The sequence below is a fragment of the Apium graveolens genome, chromosome 10, assembly GCF_009905375.1.
Source record: "Apium graveolens cultivar Ventura chromosome 10, ASM990537v1, whole genome shotgun sequence".
NCBI lineage: Eukaryota > Viridiplantae > Streptophyta > Magnoliopsida > Apiales > Apiaceae > Apium > Apium graveolens.
The window spans coordinates 117,194,303-117,215,052 of NC_133656.1; the positions used below are offsets into that span (position 1 = coordinate 117,194,303).

The window sequence follows — 20,750 nt, forward strand, 5'->3', positions numbered from 1 at the left end:
TGAGTTAAATTGTTTCAGTTTTGAGTTATTGTTAATTCTAAATTTGAACTTGTAGAGAACTCCATATCGATAAGTATATCGAGATCTCTACGGTTTCAGTCGGGAATTCATAAAATGACTTATCGAGATGTCCATCGAGAATTCATAAAAGAGACTTATCGAGAAGTCACAAAATGACTTATCGACAAGTCATTTAGACTTATCGAGAACTCAGTTGTTGTTAGATATATTTGTGATGTCATGTCTAATATGATTTGTGTTTAGTTTTCAGATCTTACTTAAAAGGACAAATCAGTACTTAACTGGAAATCAGTACTTATACTGAAGTCAGGATTTAAGATATCAGAACTTAAGTTATTAGGAGATATTTATCAGGAGATAATATCAGGACTTAAGGAGACGTTCAGATAAGGAAGGCGGCTGATTGAAAGAAAAGAAGATCGAGACTGAAACAAGGGGATATATGCATGGAGAAGAATTCTATGAAGAATAGAATACTTGGAAGAAAAGATAAATGTGGTGAGAAAGGCCACATATCTCCTGATTGCAAGAAAGTGAAGAGTGACAAAAGCAAGGCTCTTGTCACAAAGAAGAAAAGCTGGACAGATACTTCAGATTCTGAAAGTGAGGTGAACTATGCTTTGATGGCAAATGCTGATAGCAGTTCTGTGCTGCTGAGTTAAAGGTACCTCAAACAACTTATGATTTTCATACTGATGATATTACTGAGTTGAGAAGATATCTTAAAACCATGTTCATTAGTTATAGAGATCAAACTTTAACATGTGAAAGATTAACTTCTGAATATCTTGCTTATAAAAAGAGGAATGATTATTTAGAAAAAGAGTTAGTTATGTTCCATCAAACTCAGAAAGATAGAGATGATGCTTTCTATGTTAGAGATGAAGTGCTTAAAATGAATGAATCTCTAAAAACTGAGTTAGAAAAGAAAAGAGAGATTATCAGGACTTGGACTAACTCTGGCAGAACAACTCAGAATTTGTTAAATAGTGGAAACTGGAAAGAGAGCTTAGGTTATGGAGATGATAAGAATAATAAAGGAACTGTAGAAATTGAGCCTATAGTTGTTAAACAAAAGCCAAAGGTAAATCCTGTTAAGTTTGTAGCTGTAAAGTCTGATATTGATAAATCAGAAGTTAAAGAGAAATTAACTTCTGACAAACCAAAATATGATAAGCCAACTGAAGTTAACATAGGCTTAATGAAAAAGAAGCAGATTAAGCATAAGCTGAAAGATGTTAAGAATGTAAACAAGGTAAAGCCACCTAGGAAAAATAGGAATGGAAAGGTAGGTATGAATAAAAGCAATGATTATAAGCCTGTTCCTAATGCTCCTAGAAAGAAATGTTATAACTGTGGAAATTCTAACCATCTGTGTAACACCCCCAAATCCAAGGTTGTGAATTCGGGTCGTTACGATCACTTATTAATTAAATAATTCTCTTTTCATAATATTACTCGACCTTTTATTCAAACTCACATACACACAGGTTATACGCTTGGAAACAGTAGCAAATAAATCATCTCCACTTATCTACCTGACGGGGCTAGCGCACAAAAAGCCTACAGAACTCACGAGCTTCCCTTACCCGCCTACGGACAGCAGTCCTGGTCTGATCCATGCTGGTAGTCTGTTGTGATATGATATATAAAAGCAAGGGTGAGCATTATAGCTCAGCAAGGTATAAATCCCCATAATTAAGTATGTAAGAATAAATAAAACCAATAATTATACTTTGTATCTCCAAAGCGTTCTGAAAGTTTATATGCTTGTCAAATTTATAATATTCTCAAAATCAACTACAATAATATATCCACTGAATACTTGTATCCATCTCTTTCTCAAAATCATTTTATACTCGTACTCATTTTATTTCAAAATCTTAAGATGTTACTCGAACCAAGATTCTCAAATGGGTGTGATATATATTCATCAACATCCCAATTTAAAACTCAGCCTTATGGGCAGATTTCTCAAATGGATTTGATATATATTCATCAATATCCTTGTTTTAAACTCAGCCTTATCGGCTCTCTGTTGTATATTTCACAACAATTTTTCCAAAATGGAAGAAAGGGACTATACTGGAATAAACCACGTATCGGTGATCAGCCGAATACGAAATTTTCTCTACTAGTAGAAGGAATACAAACCTAGCCGCCTTTGGGCTCATCAAGACACTACACGGTGGTTGCCCATTGCCGTGCAAGTCCGAAAGTCAATGGTCACATAGACCATATAACCGTACAATGCGCCACTCCGCGCTTGCATAATGCGCCACTCCGCGCCTGGTCACTGCCTGATACCACTCCGTACCGGGCAGGCCACATTCCAGTCCCAAAACAATTATATCTTTTGCTCAAAATCCTTTTTCGAAGGAATAGGTCGTTAAAAGTTGACCTTTAAATAAGATGATTTATTCATCACTTTTAACTCAATTGATCTTTGGGAGTTGTCGGATTTTTGAATTTAAAATCATTTTCAAATCCCTATCTGTAGTAGGGTGACACGTATATTACTCACTTGTTCTTTATTGAACGAGGAAGCAAAACTCTTATGCTTCAAGACTAAGTTTCCTAAGGTTTTGATACGTTTCAAATGATTAATCTCTTTCAAGAGTTTTGAATAATTTAGAAAGTACCTTTGGGAATTATGTCTATTTTTAAATAAGTTTTTAGAAGTCCGAAGATATTAAATATCTAAGGTCTCATAATTATATAAGAGGGATTTAATGAATTGATAAAATCTTAAGTACAAAGTATTTCTAATTAAGGTTCAATGAATTAATAAAAACCTTAAATACAAAATATTTTGTGAATAAGGTCCAACGAATGGAGACACCTTAATCAAATAATCAAAACATGATTTGGTATCCTATAATTGCTCTTTGAATAGTTAAATCTTTATTAAATAACGTGAAATTATTTATAAACTATTCAGTATATTTTTAAATACTTTCTGGATATTTAATAATCCCTTAAATATCGCTTTATAAAATAATCAATCAAGTAAGGGTGTCCCTTAAATGAATAAACCAATATTTCTCGAAGTTTAAGTCAAAATCTCAATCGTTTGCTTGATATATATATTACGCGAACGTACTTTGTTTATCAAAATAGAAATCTTTCGCGTCCGGCTCTCTTCGGAATTAAATCGTTATTAAAATATCTTCAACTCCCATTATCATATATTATATTTGAAATACGTTTCAACTTCTCATACTCGTGTAAAACGAAATTTGTTTTCGTAAACAATCGCATAATTCGTATGCATTGATATCATAGACAAGCATATATATATTTGAACTGTAAATCATGGCTTCAATATCACAACAGTATATATATAGCATGGATAGTATGAGATAGGGTTTCGAAAACTTGCCTCGAGTAATCGAAGTGGTATGGTATCTGGTGTTTGGTTGGCGATCTATAAACAAGAACCAACGGTCTAAGTTAGTACACGATTAACGTCTCGCTTTTATTAAGCAACTTTCGCAACTACTCAAGTATAACGAATCTCCGATCGTCACATTCTCAACACTTATATTCTTACTTTATAACATGGTCGAGTTTTGAAATCGATCGTTCGCTTTAGAAAGTCCATTTCGAGTTTTAAGCTCGAACGTGAGAAAACGCGCGTCAAAACTAGGTTTTTATGCGTTTCTCGCTTGCGCTTGCTTTACCAAAATATTTTTATAAAATCTAAAAATTAATATTTTCTCAAAATTCTTTTTGGACAGTCTTCTCTACTATCATATCCATTTTTCATAATTTTTCCAGAATCTCGAAATTATTTTAACTACTTCAAAATCACCATGCAAGTGGACTTAAGTGCAGTTGGCTAATCGCAGAAATGTTTTACACTAAAACGACCATAACTCCTAAACCGTAAATCTCCTCATGATGATCTACACATGTATAGAAACAAAAAAACAAGATCTATCTGCTCATGGCCAGTGGTTTTCAAATTTTAACAATTTTCATGGCCGAATGTCCTGCAGAAAACAGATCAAGTGCAAGAATGCCCAAACTCAATTTCTACTACTTGATCTTAACACAATCACTACCTATAACCATCATAAACACAAGTACTTCTCAAGATCCACCCACATGAACCTTAAATGCTCTATATAGTACCACATACATGGATTACAACTCAACATCTCAAGTCTTTAGCAAGAACATAATCAATACAAACTCAAACAAACACAATCCTTTGGATCTTAACACTACAACAAACATAACTCTTAAATTCAACCATAAAACCTTAAAAGGTTGAAAGTTATACCTTCTTGGATACTAGGAAGGTTAGTGCTAGGATGATTGAGGCTTGGTTTGCTTAGAAAACACTTAGAAGGGCTAGATCCTTAAGAAACAAAACAAAGAAACAAGTTAAAATTTCGGAGTTACCTTTCAGCACCTCATTCAAACATTTTTATAAAATTAAAAAAAAATAATTTGAGGCTGAAATTTGGTACGAAGCTTACCCATGATATAGAAAATCTATGGTAAAAATTTCATGATATTTGAATGAGTATATTTTGAGTTATGAATTTTTCTTTCTCCCTTGCTCAGAAAATCCGAACTGCTGGAATGAAAAATGGGAGAGCTTTAAGTGAGGGAAAAGTGGTTGTTTTCTTTTGTGACTAAAGTGTGGGAGTGTATAATGAATATATGGGATGTATGCAGCAGATTTGATAATAATTTGGCAAAGGTATGGGTTGGTTTGATTGTGTGGTGAAGTGAGAAAAGGGAGAAGTATGGCTTGTGTACTTGTTGTCTCCCATCACTATTCAACACTATTCCACTAACTATTCTAGTTAGCTTCTAATCATCTAGTTACACTCCTAACTACTAGTTAGGACTTGGTTATGCATGGCCAACTTGCATGGGATTTAATTTCCCATTCGTTTATTTATCGTAAATGCAATCGTCGTTCCATTCCGATAGTTTCCACGTATAACGACTTGTTTCGTAGCGATTTCTTTTATCGCTTATAATCCTATAACCAATTCCATTCCTTATCTTGATCATAGAAATACCTTGATATATTATTTATTTCACGTAGTATTCCCGGTTCTACGCCATTCTTTACGGATACGAAAACACGTAGTATAATTGTGAATCTTCGAATTCCGTCGGCTTTTACATTCACTTATTTTCCTCGATAAACAAGAATATGATCTCGGATTCTCAAAATTCCACTATTCATTTAATGATGATCCCCATACGTATTACTTAATTAGCTCAAGTTACTATTCACAGAAGTTTTAAAATATTACAAAAATCAGGGTTCTTACAGTCTCCCCCCCTTAAAAGGATTCCGTCCCGGAATCAACTCACAAATAGATGGGGGTACCTTTCTCGCAGGTGGCTCTCTAATTCCCAAGTCGACTCCTCGACCTTGGGATGTCTCAATAAGAATCTGAATAGCTTGACACTCTTGTCCCTGAGTACTTGCTCTTTTCAACCAATGATTTCAACTGGTTGCTCAATATAGGACAGATCTAGTACTTACTCATGTTTCACTATATTCTTGGTATCCGCATTATACTTTCTCAACATTGGCACATGAAAAACACTATGAACCTGTTCAAGGTTTAGAGGTAAAGCCAATTCGTATGCCACGGTTCTATTTGTCACAAAATCTCAAAGGACCCATATATCGGGAACTCAACTTCCCTTTTTTTCCAAATCTCATCAGTCCTTCCCATGGTGACACTTTCAAAAATACCTGGTCATCCACTTCATACTCTCTGTCTTTTCATGCTAAGTCGGCATATTTACGTTGTCGGTCTTGGGCTGCCGCTAAGCATCCTCTGATCAACTCAACTATGTCCCTCGTTCTTTACACCAAGTCGGGACCTAGTAACTTTCTTTCACCAACTTCATCCCAATACAAGGGTGAATGGAACCTCCGACCATATAGCGCCTCATGTCGGGGCATTTCTATACTCGCATGATAACTATGATTATAGGCAAACTCTATCAAAGATAGGTGTTCATCTCAATAACCTTAAAAATCAATTACAAAATTTCTCAACATGTACTCCAATGTCTGAATGATTCACTCACTTTGTCCATCGGTTTGGGGATGGTATGCAATACTCACATTCAGTTTGGTTCATAAGCATTCCTGAAAGCTCCTCAAAAAAAATCTGGAGTTGAATCGGGGATCTCTGTCAGATACGATAGCTACAGAGACTCCATGTCTTATCACAATTTCCTTGATGTATAGCTCTGCTAATCTATCCACCATGTAGGTTTTCTTGATTGGAAGAAAGTATGCTGACTTGGTCAGTCGATATATAATTACTCATATTGCATCACGGTTAGCCTTAGCTCGGGGAAATCCTACCACAGAATCCATGGCTATTTGTTCCCACTTTCACATCGGAATTCCTAAGGGTTGTAGGAGTCCCATCGGTCGCTGATGTTCCACCTTCACTCTTTAACAGGTCAAACACTTACTGACCCAATTGGCCACGTCTCTTTTCATGTTGGGTCATCAATAATATTCCTTTGGATCTCGGTACATCTTGGTACCTCCAGGATGAATTGAATATCTAGAATTATGTCCTTCGCGTAAAATTTCATCTTTTAATTCTCGAACATTCGGAATCCAAATCCGGTTCGCATACCTCATAATTCCCTTCTCATCTTTCTCATATTTGACTTCTTCTCAGCCAAAGATTCTCGCTCTTCATTCGTCTTCTCTTCCTGATAATGTCCCATCTTTTCTAACAATTCCAGTTCTAATTTGATCTCAATTAGTCCATCAGTCCCTTTACCAGTGACTTCACCTCTATCTCCATCTCCTCGAGTTCTCTCACTAGTTCCTCCGGCGTTGTCAACATCTTGAGTCTCTCTTTACTACTAAGGGCATCGGCCACCACATTAGCCTTCCCTGGGTGATATAAAATCTCACCGACATAGTCTTTCATTAACTCTAACCATCTCCTCTGTCTCCTGTTGAGTTCTTTCTGAGTAAATATATACTTAAGGCTCTTATGGTCAGTGTAGATCTCACAATTTTCTCTGTATGGATATTGTCTCCAATTTTTCAAAGCAAAACTATTACTGCTAATTCTAATTCATGAGTAGGGTATCTTACTTCATATTCCTTCAGCTGCCGTGAGGCATAAGCAACCATTTTCCCATGCCACATGAGCATGCATCATAATCCTTTATGTGACACATCACTATAGATCACAAAATCACCCTTTCCATCGGGCAATGCCAGCACGAGGGTTGATACCAAACTTCTTTTCAATTCCTGAAAACTTTCCTCACATTTTTCATTCCACACAACCTTTTCCGTTTTGCAAGTAGGCCTAATCAAAGGTCCTGATATCTTAGCAAAATCCCGTACGAACCTCTCATAAAACTGGTTAATTCCCAAAAAGTTCCTACTTCCGTAGGTGTGGTTATTCTTTCTCATTGGAATACTGCCTCAACATTGGTAGGGTCAACTAACACTCCTTCACTGCTCATCAATTGTCCTAAGATCTGAACTTCATTTTGCCAGAATTTGTACCTTGAGAATTTGGAAAACAACTTTTCTCTTCTCAATGCTTCTACCACTATCCTCAGATATTCCGCATGCTCTTCTTCCGTTTTAGAATAGACTAAAATATTATCAATAAAAAAATAATGACGCACACGTCCAAATACTTTTTAAACACTCGATTCACAAAGTCCATGAAAGCTACTGGGGCATTCTTTAGCCCGAACGACGTCACCAAGAACTCATAATGTCCATACCTCGTGCGAAATACGGTATTTGTCCCCTGTTTTAATCTTCAGTTAGTGATATCCCATTCTTAGATCGATTTTCAAAAAGTGTACCACTCCTTCAAGTTGGTCAAACGAATCGTCAATTCTAGAGAGAGGGTATCTGTTCTTAATAGTCAGCTTATTCAGTTCCCTATACTATGTGCACAATCGCATACTACCGTCCTTCTTTTTGACAAACAACATTGGTGTGCCTCATGGTGACACATTAGGTCTCATCATTCCTTTATTCAACAGTTCTTGCAACTGTGAAGTCAATTCTTTCATTTCAACCGGGGCTAGCCTATATGGGGCTTTTTGAAACTGATGCCATTCCTGATGCTAATTCGATAGCGAACTCTATCTCTCGGTCAGGTGATAATCCTGAAAGGTCTTTGGAAAACACATCCTCAAACTCGTGAACAACTGGTATGTCACATACATCGGGGCTTCTCTCTTGGTACCCGCCACGTATGCTAAATACTCTTTGCTATCTTTCCTCAATAATTTCTTCGCTTAGCAGTATTCAAAAATTTCTGGGTCTGACGCTGACCCTTAATCACAATTTCCTTGCCGTTCGGCATTCGGATTTTAACTTTCTTTCCTTTATAATCAATCTGAGCACCATTGCTCGATAACCAATCCATTTTTAAGACCACACCAAATTCTCTCAGCCTGAAAGGAATTAAGTCCAACTTAAAGTCCTTCCCTCCTAGTTCCCACTTGCAGATTAGATGAATCTCATTAATTGGAACAACCTCTCGATTCACTATTTTTATTCGCAATAATTCTCGCGTTGGAATCACATTAAGTTTTAACTTGGCCAAAAATCTCGCGATATAAAATACTTAGTTGCTTCAGAATTAAACAGAATATTTGCAGTAACCAAATTGAGTAAAAGGTTACCTGCTATCACGCCCTAGCTGGGTTGGGGCAGTTGCTAGAATAATGTCCTGGTTGGTTGCAATTAAAGCACCTCAGTAGCTCTTTTCCCACATTACATACCTCGGGATGTTTCTCCCCACATGACTTATGATCTGGTAGGGGTGACCGAAACTGGTTATGAAACGTAGTCCTATATTGACCACCTCCCTGGGTGATACTCTTTCTTACCGGTTCGCTAAAGCTATTTCCGCCAGCTACAGTAGTGGCGAACCTGGTACCCACTGCGGGTTGGGACATCACTCCCCTCTCAGTCCTAATCGGAAACTTCTGTTTATCGCTCTGCCGCCTTGGCTTCCGAACTCCTCTTCTTGCTCTCTTCCTCTTTTTGACTTTGCTCACTATCTGCCTCTACAATCGAGGCCTTTTTGCACATAGTCTGTTATCTCAAGTAATGACACTCGATCCTGAATCCATTGTTTCAGCCCTTGCTGAAATCTCCTCGCCTTTTTCTCTTTCGTGTTCACAAACTCCGGCACGAATCTCGACAGTTCAATAAATTTGGCTTTGTACACGGCTCTGACATCTTATCTTACTTAATCTCTAGAAACTTCAACTCCATCTGAGCCTCCATAAACCTGGGAAATACTTTTCCCCATGTGATAATCACATCAGTCTCCAGGGTTCCTTTAGGTTCCCACTAATAATTTGCTTCTTCTTTTAACACATAACTGGTGAACACAGTCTTTTGCGTCTCTTCTATGGGCACTATCTCAAAGCTCTTTTCCATTTCTTTCAGCCAAGCTCTGGACTTAATAGGTTAGCAGTCCCTTGAAATTTCTGGGGGTTTTAACCACTTAAAGGCCTTAAAGACATTAGTAACTGGAACATGATCCACCTGGGTTGAGGGTGACAATTTAAATTCTCTCGAAGAAGATTCATAATTTGGTCCATGGGGTTTCCTCTCTGGCCTTCCCCCTCGTTAGTATCCATAGTTTCTTCTTCATTGTAATCCTCTAAGCCGAATTCATTATATTCGACTTCCTCGTGTTCTTGGTTATTTTGGTTTACCAATTCAGCAGGGTTTGCTCTAGTTTCCCAATATGTCGGGGTGGCATCGTTATGCTATTATAAAAGATCACCAATATAACATTATTCGCGTCTCTACTCATTATGTTAAAGTCGCTTAATAACTCACTTTGTCACAAATACATTCTTCATTCCTCTTTAGTTACTCGCAACGTTGTGCCCACGCACCTGATTTGATGCGTTAACAAAAGACGACATCCTGCCGAGAATATACACGTAGCTCCTAGTGACATCCCACTCTTGGAATTCTGCGTCAGACTTATTGGTCTTCTCCTCCAGTAGTTCGGAGCTTGCTGCGTTGATTGCAGGAGCATGAAACTTTTTAGAAATTATTCTGTCAATTCTCGCTTTCCGTGTCGAACCATAATGGCTTAACGGATGAAATGATTTCGTATTATCGCATAGCATTCTCATCTTGGGACACGCTAAAATCTTCCTTATAGGACATAGATTCCTCAATGGTATAGCGAATACCCTTCTTGGTAGAATCGTTGTTCGTCATGTATTGAACCCTTATTATCGGAATAATACTTTCAACCAATTCAGGTAACGTAATAACCTTAATAGTAAAAGAATTAAGCATCTTGATTCTTGCCTAATATGTCTCCTCAAGGACACTATAAAGAGCTATGAGTGGCAAGACTCGGGTTTTCCAATCAACCTATGGTATTGGGGTATCGTCTTCATCCCGCTTTCTCCGGAGACTTAGCTCCACTTCTATATCAACATTATAAAAAAAATCATGTACAATTTTCTCCTTTCCTCATTATGTCGATCTTAAACGATTCCATCAATTTTCGTATAACACTTCACATAAACACTTCAACATAACTCCTGGTAGTCCATCAACAAACTCTATTGGCTCAACCAATGGACTCTCTTTCGCATATAACTCTTAGCAATCTTTTCTCTGAGTGCTACAACTCATTCTCTTCCCTTAATGTTGGCTTTTCAATCGACTGTTAATAACTCAACCAATGCCTCAACTCTTAAGGCTAAGGTCCCCTTGGGTACTACCGTCGCGACTACTCCATAGTAATCCGACTACGAACTCGATGAGAGTTCTTTTTAACTTTTAGATCCTCAGTCTACCCATTTTACTCTTACTGTTTCCAAGACTTATAACCTTTGGCTCTGATACCATTTCTGTAACACCCCCAAATCCAAGGTTGTGAATTCGGGTCGTTATGATCACTTATTAATTAAATAATTCTCTTTTCATAATATTACTCGACCTTTTATTCAAACTCACATACACACAGGTTATACGCTTGGAAACAGTAGCAAATAAATCATCTCCACTTATCTACCTGACGGGGCTAGCGCACAAAAAGCCTACAGAACTCACGAGCTTCCCTTACCCGCCTACGGACAGCAGTCCTGGTCTGATCCATGCTGGTAGTCTGTTGTGATATGATATATAAAAGCAAGGGTGAGCATTATAGCTCAGCAAGGTATAAATCCCCATAATTAAGTATGTAAGAATAAATAAAACCAATAATTATACTTTGTATCTCCAAAGCGTTCTGAAAGTTTATATGCTTGTCAAATTTATAATATTCTCAAAATCAACTACAATAATATATCCACTGAATACTTGTATCCATCTCTTTCTCAAAATCATTTTATACTCGTACTCATTTTATTTCAAAATCTTAAGATGTTACTCGAACCAAGATTCTCAAATGGGTGTGATATATATTCATCAACATCCCAATTTAAAACTCAGCCTTATGGGCAGATTTCTCAAATGGATTTGATATATATTCATCAATATCCTTGTTTTAAACTCAGCCTTATCGGCTCTCTGTTGTATATTTCACAACAATTTTTCCAAAATGGAAGAAAGGGACTATACTGGAATAAACCACGTATCGGTGATCAGCCGAATACGAAATTTTCTCTACTAGTAGAAGGAATACAAACCTAGCCGCCTTTGGGCTCATCAAGACACTACACGGTGGTTGCCCATTGCCGTGCAAGTCCGAAAGTCAATGGTCACATAGACCATATAACCGTACAATGCGCCACTCCGCGCTTGCATAATGCGCCACTCCGCGCCTGGTCACTGCCTGATACCACTCCGTACCGGGCAGGCCACATTCCAGTCCCAAAACAATTATATCTTTTGCTCAAAATCCTTTTTCGAAGGAATAGGTCGTTAAAAGTTGACCTTTAAATAAGATGATTTATTCATCACTTTTAACTCAATTGATCTTTGGGAGTTGTCGGATTTTTGAATTTAAAATCATTTTCAAATCCCTATCTGTAGTAGGGTGACACGTATATTACTCACTTGTTCTTTATTGAACGAGGAAGCAAAACTCTTATGCTTCAAGACTAAGTTTCCTAAGGTTTTGATACGTTTCAAATGATTAATCTCTTTCAAGAGTTTTGAATAATTTAGAAAGTACCTTTGGGAATTATGTCTATTTTTAAATAAGTTTTTAGAAGTCCGAAGATATTAAATATCTAAGGTCTCATAATTATATAAGAGGGATTTAATGAATTGATAAAATCTTAAGTACAAAGTATTTCTAATTAAGGTTCAATGAATTAATAAAAACCTTAAATACAAAATATTTTGTGAATAAGGTCCAACGAATGGAGACACCTTAATCAAATAATCAAAACATGATTTGGTATCCTATAATTGCTCTTTGAATAGTTAAATCTTTATTAAATAACGTGAAATTATTTATAAACTATTCAGTATATTTTTAAATACTTTCTGGATATTTAATAATCCCTTAAATATCGCTTTATAAAATAATCAATCAAGTAAGGGTGTCCCTTAAATGAATAAACCAATATTTCTCGAAGTTTAAGTCAAAATCTCAATCGTTTGCTTGATATATATATTACGCGAACGTACTTTGTTTATCAAAATAGAAATCTTTCGCGTCCGGCTCTCTTCGGAATTAAATCGTTATTAAAATATCTTCAACTCCCATTATCATATATTATATTTGAAATACGTTTCAACTTCTCATACTCGTGTAAAACGAAATTTGTTTTCGTAAACAATCGCATAATTCGTATGCATTGATATCATAGACAAGCATATATATATTTGAACTGTAAATCATGGCTTCAATATCACAACAGTATATATATAGCATGGATAGTATGAGATAGGGTTTCGAAAACTTGCCTCGAGTAATCGAAGTGGTATGGTATCTGGTGTTTGGTTGGCGATCTATAAACAAGAACCAACGGTCTAAGTTAGTACACGATTAACGTCTCGCTTTTATTAAGCAACTTTCGCAACTACTCAAGTATAACGAATCTCCGATCGTCACATTCTCAACACTTATATTCTTACTTTATAACATGGTCGAGTTTTGAAATCGATCGTTCGCTTTAGAAAGTCCATTTCGAGTTTTAAGCTCGAACGTGAGAAAACGCGCGTCAAAACTAGGTTTTTATGCGTTTCTCGCTTGCGCTTGCTTTACCAAAATATTTTTATAAAATCTAAAAATTAATATTTTCTCAAAATTCTTTTTGGACAGTCTTCTCTACTATCATATCCATTTTTCATAATTTTTCCAGAATCTCGAAATTATTTTAACTACTTCAAAATCACCATGCAAGTGGACTTAAGTGCAGTTGGCTAATCGCAGAAATGTTTTACACTAAAACGACCATAACTCCTAAACCGTAAATCTCCTCATGATGATCTACACATGTATAGAAACAAAAAAACAAGATCTATCTGCTCATGGCCAGTGGTTTTCAAATTTTAACAATTTTCATGGCCGAATGTCCTGCAGAAAACAGATCAAGTGCAAGAATGCCCAAACTCAATTTCTACTACTTGATCTTAACACAATCACTACCTATAACCATCATAAACACAAGTACTTCTCAAGATCCACCCACATGAACCTTAAATGCTCTATATAGTACCACATACATGGATTACAACTCAACATCTCAAGTCTTTAGCAAGAACATAATCAATACAAACTCAAACAAACACAATCCTTTGGATCTTAACACTACAACAAACATAACTCTTAAATTCAACCATAAAACCTTAAAAGGTTGAAAGTTATACCTTCTTGGATACTAGGAAGGTTAGTGCTAGGATGATTGAGGCTTGGTTTGCTTAGAAAACACTTAGAAGGGCTAGATCCTTAAGAAACAAAACAAAGAAACAAGTTAAAATTTCGGAGTTACCTTTCAGCACCTCATTCAAACATTTTTATAAAATTAAAAAAAAATAATTTGAGGCTGAAATTTGGTACGAAGCTTACCCATGATATAGAAAATCTATGGTAAAAATTTCATGATATTTGAATGAGTATATTTTGAGTTATGAATTTTTCTTTCTCCCTTGCTCAGAAAATCCGAACTGCTGGAATGAAAAATGGGAGAGCTTTAAGTGAGGGAAAAGTGGTTGTTTTCTTTTGTGACTAAAGTGTGGGAGTGTATAATGAATATATGGGATGTATGCAGCAGATTTGATAATAATTTGGCAAAGGTATGGGTTGGTTTGATTGTGTGGTGAAGTGAGAAAAGGGAGAAGTATGGCTTGTGTACTTGTTGTCTCCCATCACTATTCAACACTATTCCACTAACTATTCTAGTTAGCTTCTAATCATCTAGTTACACTCCTAACTACTAGTTAGGACTTGGTTATGCATGGCCAACTTGCATGGGATTTAATTTCCCATTCGTTTATTTATCGTAAATGCAATCGTCGTTCCATTCCGATAGTTTCCACGTATAACGACTTGTTTCGTAGCGATTTCTTTTATCGCTTATAATCCTATAACCAATTCCATTCCTTATCTTGATCATAGAAATACCTTGATATATTATTTATTTCACGTAGTATTCCCGGTTCTACGCCATTCTTTACGGATACGAAAACACGTAGTATAATTGTGAATCTTCGAATTCCGTCGGCTTTTACATTCACTTATTTTCCTCGATAAACAAGAATATGATCTCGGATTCTCAAAATTCCACTATTCATTTAATGATGATCCCCATACGTATTACTTAATTAGCTCAAGTTACTATTCACAGAAGTTTTAAAATATTACAAAAATCAGGGTTCTTACAATCTGGCTTCTTTTTGCAGGAAGAATAAGAACATAAACTCCTTATCTTCAAAATCAGGAGTTAAAAGTCAGTCTGTTAGATATAGGCCACAAAATCCTTGTTTTCACTGTGGTAGTTTATGGCATTCCATCTATACTTGTAAGGAATATCATAGTTTGTACTATGATTATTATCAAATAAAACCTTCTTTAAAGAATGTTAGCATTATTCCTTCTAGTGTAAGTTCTGATGCAAAGTCTGATATTGTAAATTCTGATAAGAAAACTGTTAACATAAACCCTGATGCTAAATCCGCTACAAATGTTAACAAACTTAATAAGGCCAAAGGATCCAAGCAATTTTGGGTCCTTAAAACTAATCATTAGTGGTATTTGTGATTGCAGGGCAACAGGAAAAACATCCTAGTTCTGGACAGTGGATGTTCAGGACATATGACTGGAAATAAAGCCCTGCTATCATACTTTGTGGAGAAAGATGGCCCAGGTGTTTCTTATGGAGATGGCAACATGGGAAAAACTCTGGGATATGGCAATATCAATCTTGGGAATGTCATCATTGAAAAAGTAGCTCTAGTCTCAGGACTTTAACACAATTTGTTGAGTGTTAGTCAAATCTGTGACAGAGGTTATCATGTGGATTTCTTTGAAGAACATTGTGAAGTTGTAAGCAAATCTACAGGAAAAGTTGTTCTGAAAGGATACAGGCATGGTAACATTTATGAAGCCAAGCTTTCAACAAGTTCTGATGGTTCTGCAATCTGTCTGATGAGTATAGCATCAATTGAAGAAAGCTGGAATTGGAACAAGAAACTCTCTCATTTAAATTTTAACAACATAAATGAACTAGTCAAGAAAGATCTTGTGAGAGGACTGTCAAAATCAGTATTTACTTCTGATGGCCTTTGTGATTCCTGTCAAAAGGCAAAACAAAGAAAATCTCCATTCAAGAGCAAGACAGAATCTTCAATTCTTGAGCCTTATCACCTACTACATGTTGATCTATTTGGTCCAGTGAATGTCATGTCTATTGCAAAGAAGAAATATGATATGGTCATAGTGGATGAGTTCACAAGATACATATGGGTGTATTTCTTGCACACAAAAAGTGAAACTGCATCTATCTTGATTGATCATGTCATACAACTTGATAAATTGGTTAAAGATTCTGTGAAAATCATAAGAAGTGATAATGGCACTGAGTTCAAGAATTTGATTATGGAAGAGTTCTGCAAAGACTAAGGAATCAAGCAGGAATTCTCTGCTCCTGGAACTCCACAGCAAAATGGAGTTGTTGAAAGAAAGAATAGACCTTTTATTGAAGTTACACGAACTATGCTTGATGAAGCAAAGTTACCAACCTACTTTTGGGCTGAAGCTGTGCAGCCTACTTGTTTTACTCAGAATGCAACACTTATCAACAAGCATGGAAAGACACCATATGAGATGGTGAAGAAAAAGAAGCCAAATCTGAAGTATTTTCATGTATTTGGATGCAAGTGTTTTGTTCTTAAGACTCATCCTGAACAGCTATCCAAATTTGATCTAAAAGCTGATGAAGGGATTTTTGTTGGATATCCACTTTCCACAAAAGCCTTCAGAGTCTACAATTTAAGAACAAGGGTTGTCATGGAATCTATCAATGTCTCTTTTGATGCTAAGAAGATTGCTGGACTTGAAGATTTCAATTATCATAATCAACTGAGATTTGAGAATGAAGTTTTAAATTCTGATTCTATAAATCCTGATAGTCCAAATCCTGATACTGCAAACTCTGATGGGTTAAACTCTGATATTATTGAAACTGTGGTGACTATGCCAAAGGAAAATGCACCTGTGCAGGGGGGCATATTGAAGATCCAACCACATCTCAAGAAGCATCAGAACCTAGAACAGGCTCTTCAAGTTTTGATTCATCAAGTTCTGATGGGGCAAGTTCTGATAATTCTGGAAACTCAAATTCTGATTCATCAAGTTCTGATGAGCCAAATTCTGATAATTCTGGAAACTCAAATTCTGAAGGATCCAACTCAGAGAGCATAGTTTCAGAGGGAGCATCAGAAAATGTTGATGGAGACAGCATGGATCATGGGGGGGCATCCAATTTTAGAGATAATCTTCCATCTGCAAGGAAATAGACTAAAGCACATACACCTGACTTAATAATTGGAGATCCTGAAGCAGGTATAAGAACTAGAACAACATCAAATGAATGTCTCTATCACTCTTTTCTTTCTCAAACTGAACCAACAAAAGTGGAAGAAGCTCTTCAAGATGCTGATTGGGTGCAAGCAATGCAGGAAGAGTTAAATGAATTTGAAAGAAATAAAGTCTGGACCCTAGTGCCAAGACCAAAGAACAGATCTGTTGTTGGTACAAAGTGGGTGTTCAGAAATAAAACTGATAGTGATGGCATAATTACAAAGAATAAAGTAAGGCTGGTTGCAAAAGGATATTCTCAACAGGAGGGAATTGATTATGATGAAACATTTGCACCAGTTGCTAGATTGGAAGCCATAAGGATATTTTTGGCTTATGCTGCTCACAAAAAGTTTACAATCTTTCAAATGGATGTAAAAATTGATTTTCTTAATGTAGAATTGGAAGAAGAAGTATATGTTGAACAACCTTCATGTTTTGTAGATTCAAAATTTCCTCATCATGTCTACAGACTTGATAAAGCACTTTATGGCCTTAAGCAAGCTCCAAGAGCATGTTATGAGACATTAGCTCAGTTTCTTCTGGAAAGTAGATTTAACAGAGTGACTATTGAGAAAACATTATTTTATCTCAACTATAGAAAGGACTTACTTTTGGTGCAGATATATGTTGATGATATCATTTTTGGTTCTACAAATGACAGACTTTGTAAAAGGTTTGCCAAGCTAATGCAGTCAAGATATCAAATGAGTATGATGGGAGAACTTAGCTATTTTCTGGGCCTTCAAGTCAAGCAGAATGAAGAAGGAACTTTTATTTGTCAATCTAAGTACACCAGAAATTTGTTGAAGAAATTTGGAATGCAAGATTGTTCAAGTGCATCCACTCCTATGGCCATTACAACAAAATTGGATAAAGATACTGGTACATCAGTAAATATTACTGATTACAGAGGTATGATTGGCTCACTACTCTATCTAACTATAAGTAGACCTGATATCATGTATGCTACCTGTCTTTGTGCAAGATTTCAAGCAGATCCAAGAGAACCTCACTTAACAGCTGTAAAAAGAATTTTCAAGTACCTTAAGGGTACAGCTGATCTAGGATTGTGGTATCCTAGGGAATCAGACTTTAAGCTAATAGGTTATTCAGATGCAGATTTTGCAGGATACAAAATTGACAGGAAAAGCACAAGTGGAAGCACAAGTGGAATCAGTTACTGGATTATGGGTTAACATATTCTAAAATCCCTATTTACTGTGATAATCAAAGTGTTATTGCTATGACAGGTAATCCAGTTCAGCACTCAATGACAAAGCACATCAGCATTAGGTACCACTTCATAAGGGAACATGTGGATGAAGGTACAGTGGAATTGCATTTTGTGCCAATAGATCAACAACTAGCAGATATCTTCACAAAACCACTATGTGAAGCTACTTTTACAAGATTGGTAAATGAACTTGGAATGGTTTCAGGTTCTTTCTCTAAATCTACTTAGTTTATGTTCTGATACATCAGACTTTATGATCAGTATTTACAGATATTATTATCCTTCTGTAATCTGTACTTCAATTGAAACTTTCTAAGTGCTGATTGTTGTCTGATGTGAATTTCTAAACTCTGATAGTGATATGAATGTTTCTGTGACTATTCGATCCAATGAGGATAATTGTGCTAAATGCTGACCTAGTAGTCTTTAACATACTGATGATCCCATGTATGAAGTAATTGTTTATGTGGAAATCTTTTAACACAAGCAAATTTTGATATTGAGCTTGGTTAAAGTTTACTTTGTGTATCTTATTACTAAGTCAAAAACTAGAATAGTGCTTCTTATCTGTTAAATTCTGATGTTAGTAACTCTGATGGATGTACTAAGTGCTGATAAGCCTCACTTATCAAAAGAAAAAGAAAATAAAATAAATAAATATCAGGTACTCCTTTGAGATCTAGAGAAAAATATATGTGGAAGGGAAGACCCAAGTGCATTGTTGGTATTAAGTATATGCATTAGAAAAACAAAATAAAATTTTCTTGGTGACTTTTCACATTCTCTGATTACTGGAGAAATACTCTGATAATAGCATAAATTCTGATAAGCAGTTGTGACTCACTTACACTGAGAAGCCACTGTAAAAAGGAATTTCAAAAGATGTATAAAATGAGCACAAAATAGTTGAGGTGGACTCATGCATGAACTCATTCTATAGTAGGCTTCAGACTAATGACACTTTATAAGCAAAGTTCTTAGTTATGTCTTATTTATAAGATGTACTGAAGTGAATCAGACTTTACTCTTTATCTGATATTTAGCTTATTGCACACACATACAATCCATATGAATGATGAAAATTACTGTGCTGATAAATGTTGTTTCAGATGAACAGTCTAAGTGTCAGTTGCATAAATTTTGAGGACAAGTTCTGGTGGAAGTTTTGATGATTAAATTCTGATGTACCCATATCAGTATTTGTGTGAAGAATTATAGGAATAAACATTCACTTTTCGAGTTAAGGAGCCATATTCTGATGACTTTTAAATTCAGATAATAATTAAGTTTTGATGCTGACGTGGCAGTATTTATTTACTTGATTTATTTTTGGTCATTACTTGAACGGTTATATTTTCTCAGAATATTGGTTTATGTGAGATAAGGCAGTAATAATCATTTATTTAGTGGAAACAGTTTTTTTTAAAACTGAACGTGCAATGTAATTAATACTCATTTACCGTGCCCATTAACTTTTGCCTTAACTGCTGCATGCCTGACAGGTGTAAAGGTCTGTTCCACTTCTCATTAACTGCTATCACGTGGGGTGTCTAAGTAAAAGAGATAAAAGATTTTCAAATCTTTTATTTTCATTTTTATTCTACTCACTCTCTCTCTTTTCTTATTCTCTCTCACATTTTCTGACATTTTTCTTTACAGACATTTTCTCAAACACCTTTCAGGCAAACAAATTTCTCACTTAATTCAGATGGCGCCCAAGGATTTAATTGTTGATGGAGCCAAGTTTGTACCAAATAACTATGCTGTAATATTGAATAAGGCTGAAGCTCCATCAGATCTGCACTTTGTGCAAGATTTATTAGCCAATAGTGAGATTGGGTATGCTTTGACCCAACCTCAAACTATTTCAAGTCAACAAGTGCTGACATTTTGGCGAACTGGGCTATTTGATGATGGTGGTGCTACTGGTACTCCAAGCATTGTTTTCACATCAGGAGATGTAGAGCATGTGGTTACTCCTGGAGCAGTTCGTAAAGCTCTCCACTTACCTGAAGGTTGCACATTCTCAACAGTGGAGGATCCTGTCTTACAGCAGCTTATGGCCAGTTTGGGCTATGAGAAAAGTTTGGGAAAGCTGGGTCAACTGAAAAGAGCAAATATCATAAAGGAGTGGAGCTTTTTCTTTGATTGTATCCCTAAGGCATTCGCCAATAAATGCTCCAACTTTGATGCTATTCCCATCACGAGTCAGCAAATCGGGTATGCCCTTATTCATAACACTCATTTTGATTTTGCAAGTGTTGTGTTAGGTTTCATAGGGGATAGGATGACAGAGGATATAAATGTAGTATACTTTGGTAGATTCTGTCAGCTTATATATACTTTCTGTTGTGCTGATGAACCCCAACCTACCAGTGATTTAATTCCACCCTTTATGCTTGCAAAAAGGGCATTTAATGATTTGTTAAATGCTGACATTAAGAAACAAGTGCAAAGACCCTTACAGATTCCTCAGTCAG

The 20,750-nt window shown here is 36.0% G+C and overlaps 2 long non-coding RNA genes across 2 annotated transcripts; both read right to left on the minus strand.

Moving 5' to 3' along the window:
* Positions 1-1,402: 1,402 nt before the first annotated feature.
* LOC141693776 (uncharacterized) lies at positions 1,403-4,786 on the minus strand. The gene is made up of 4 exons (XR_012563244.1): positions 4,509-4,786; positions 4,310-4,387; positions 3,404-3,448; positions 1,403-1,652 (listed from the first exon to the last, which is right to left on the minus strand). It is a non-coding gene; the product is annotated as an uncharacterized LOC141693776 (long non-coding RNA).
* Positions 4,787-10,612: 5,826 nt separating this feature from the next.
* LOC141693872 (uncharacterized) lies at positions 10,613-14,302 on the minus strand. Its single transcript, XR_012563296.1, has 4 exons — positions 14,025-14,302; positions 13,826-13,903; positions 12,920-12,964; positions 10,613-11,168 (listed from the first exon to the last, which is right to left on the minus strand). It is a non-coding gene; the product is annotated as an uncharacterized LOC141693872 (long non-coding RNA).
* Between the last annotated feature and the right edge of the window lie 6,448 nt (positions 14,303-20,750).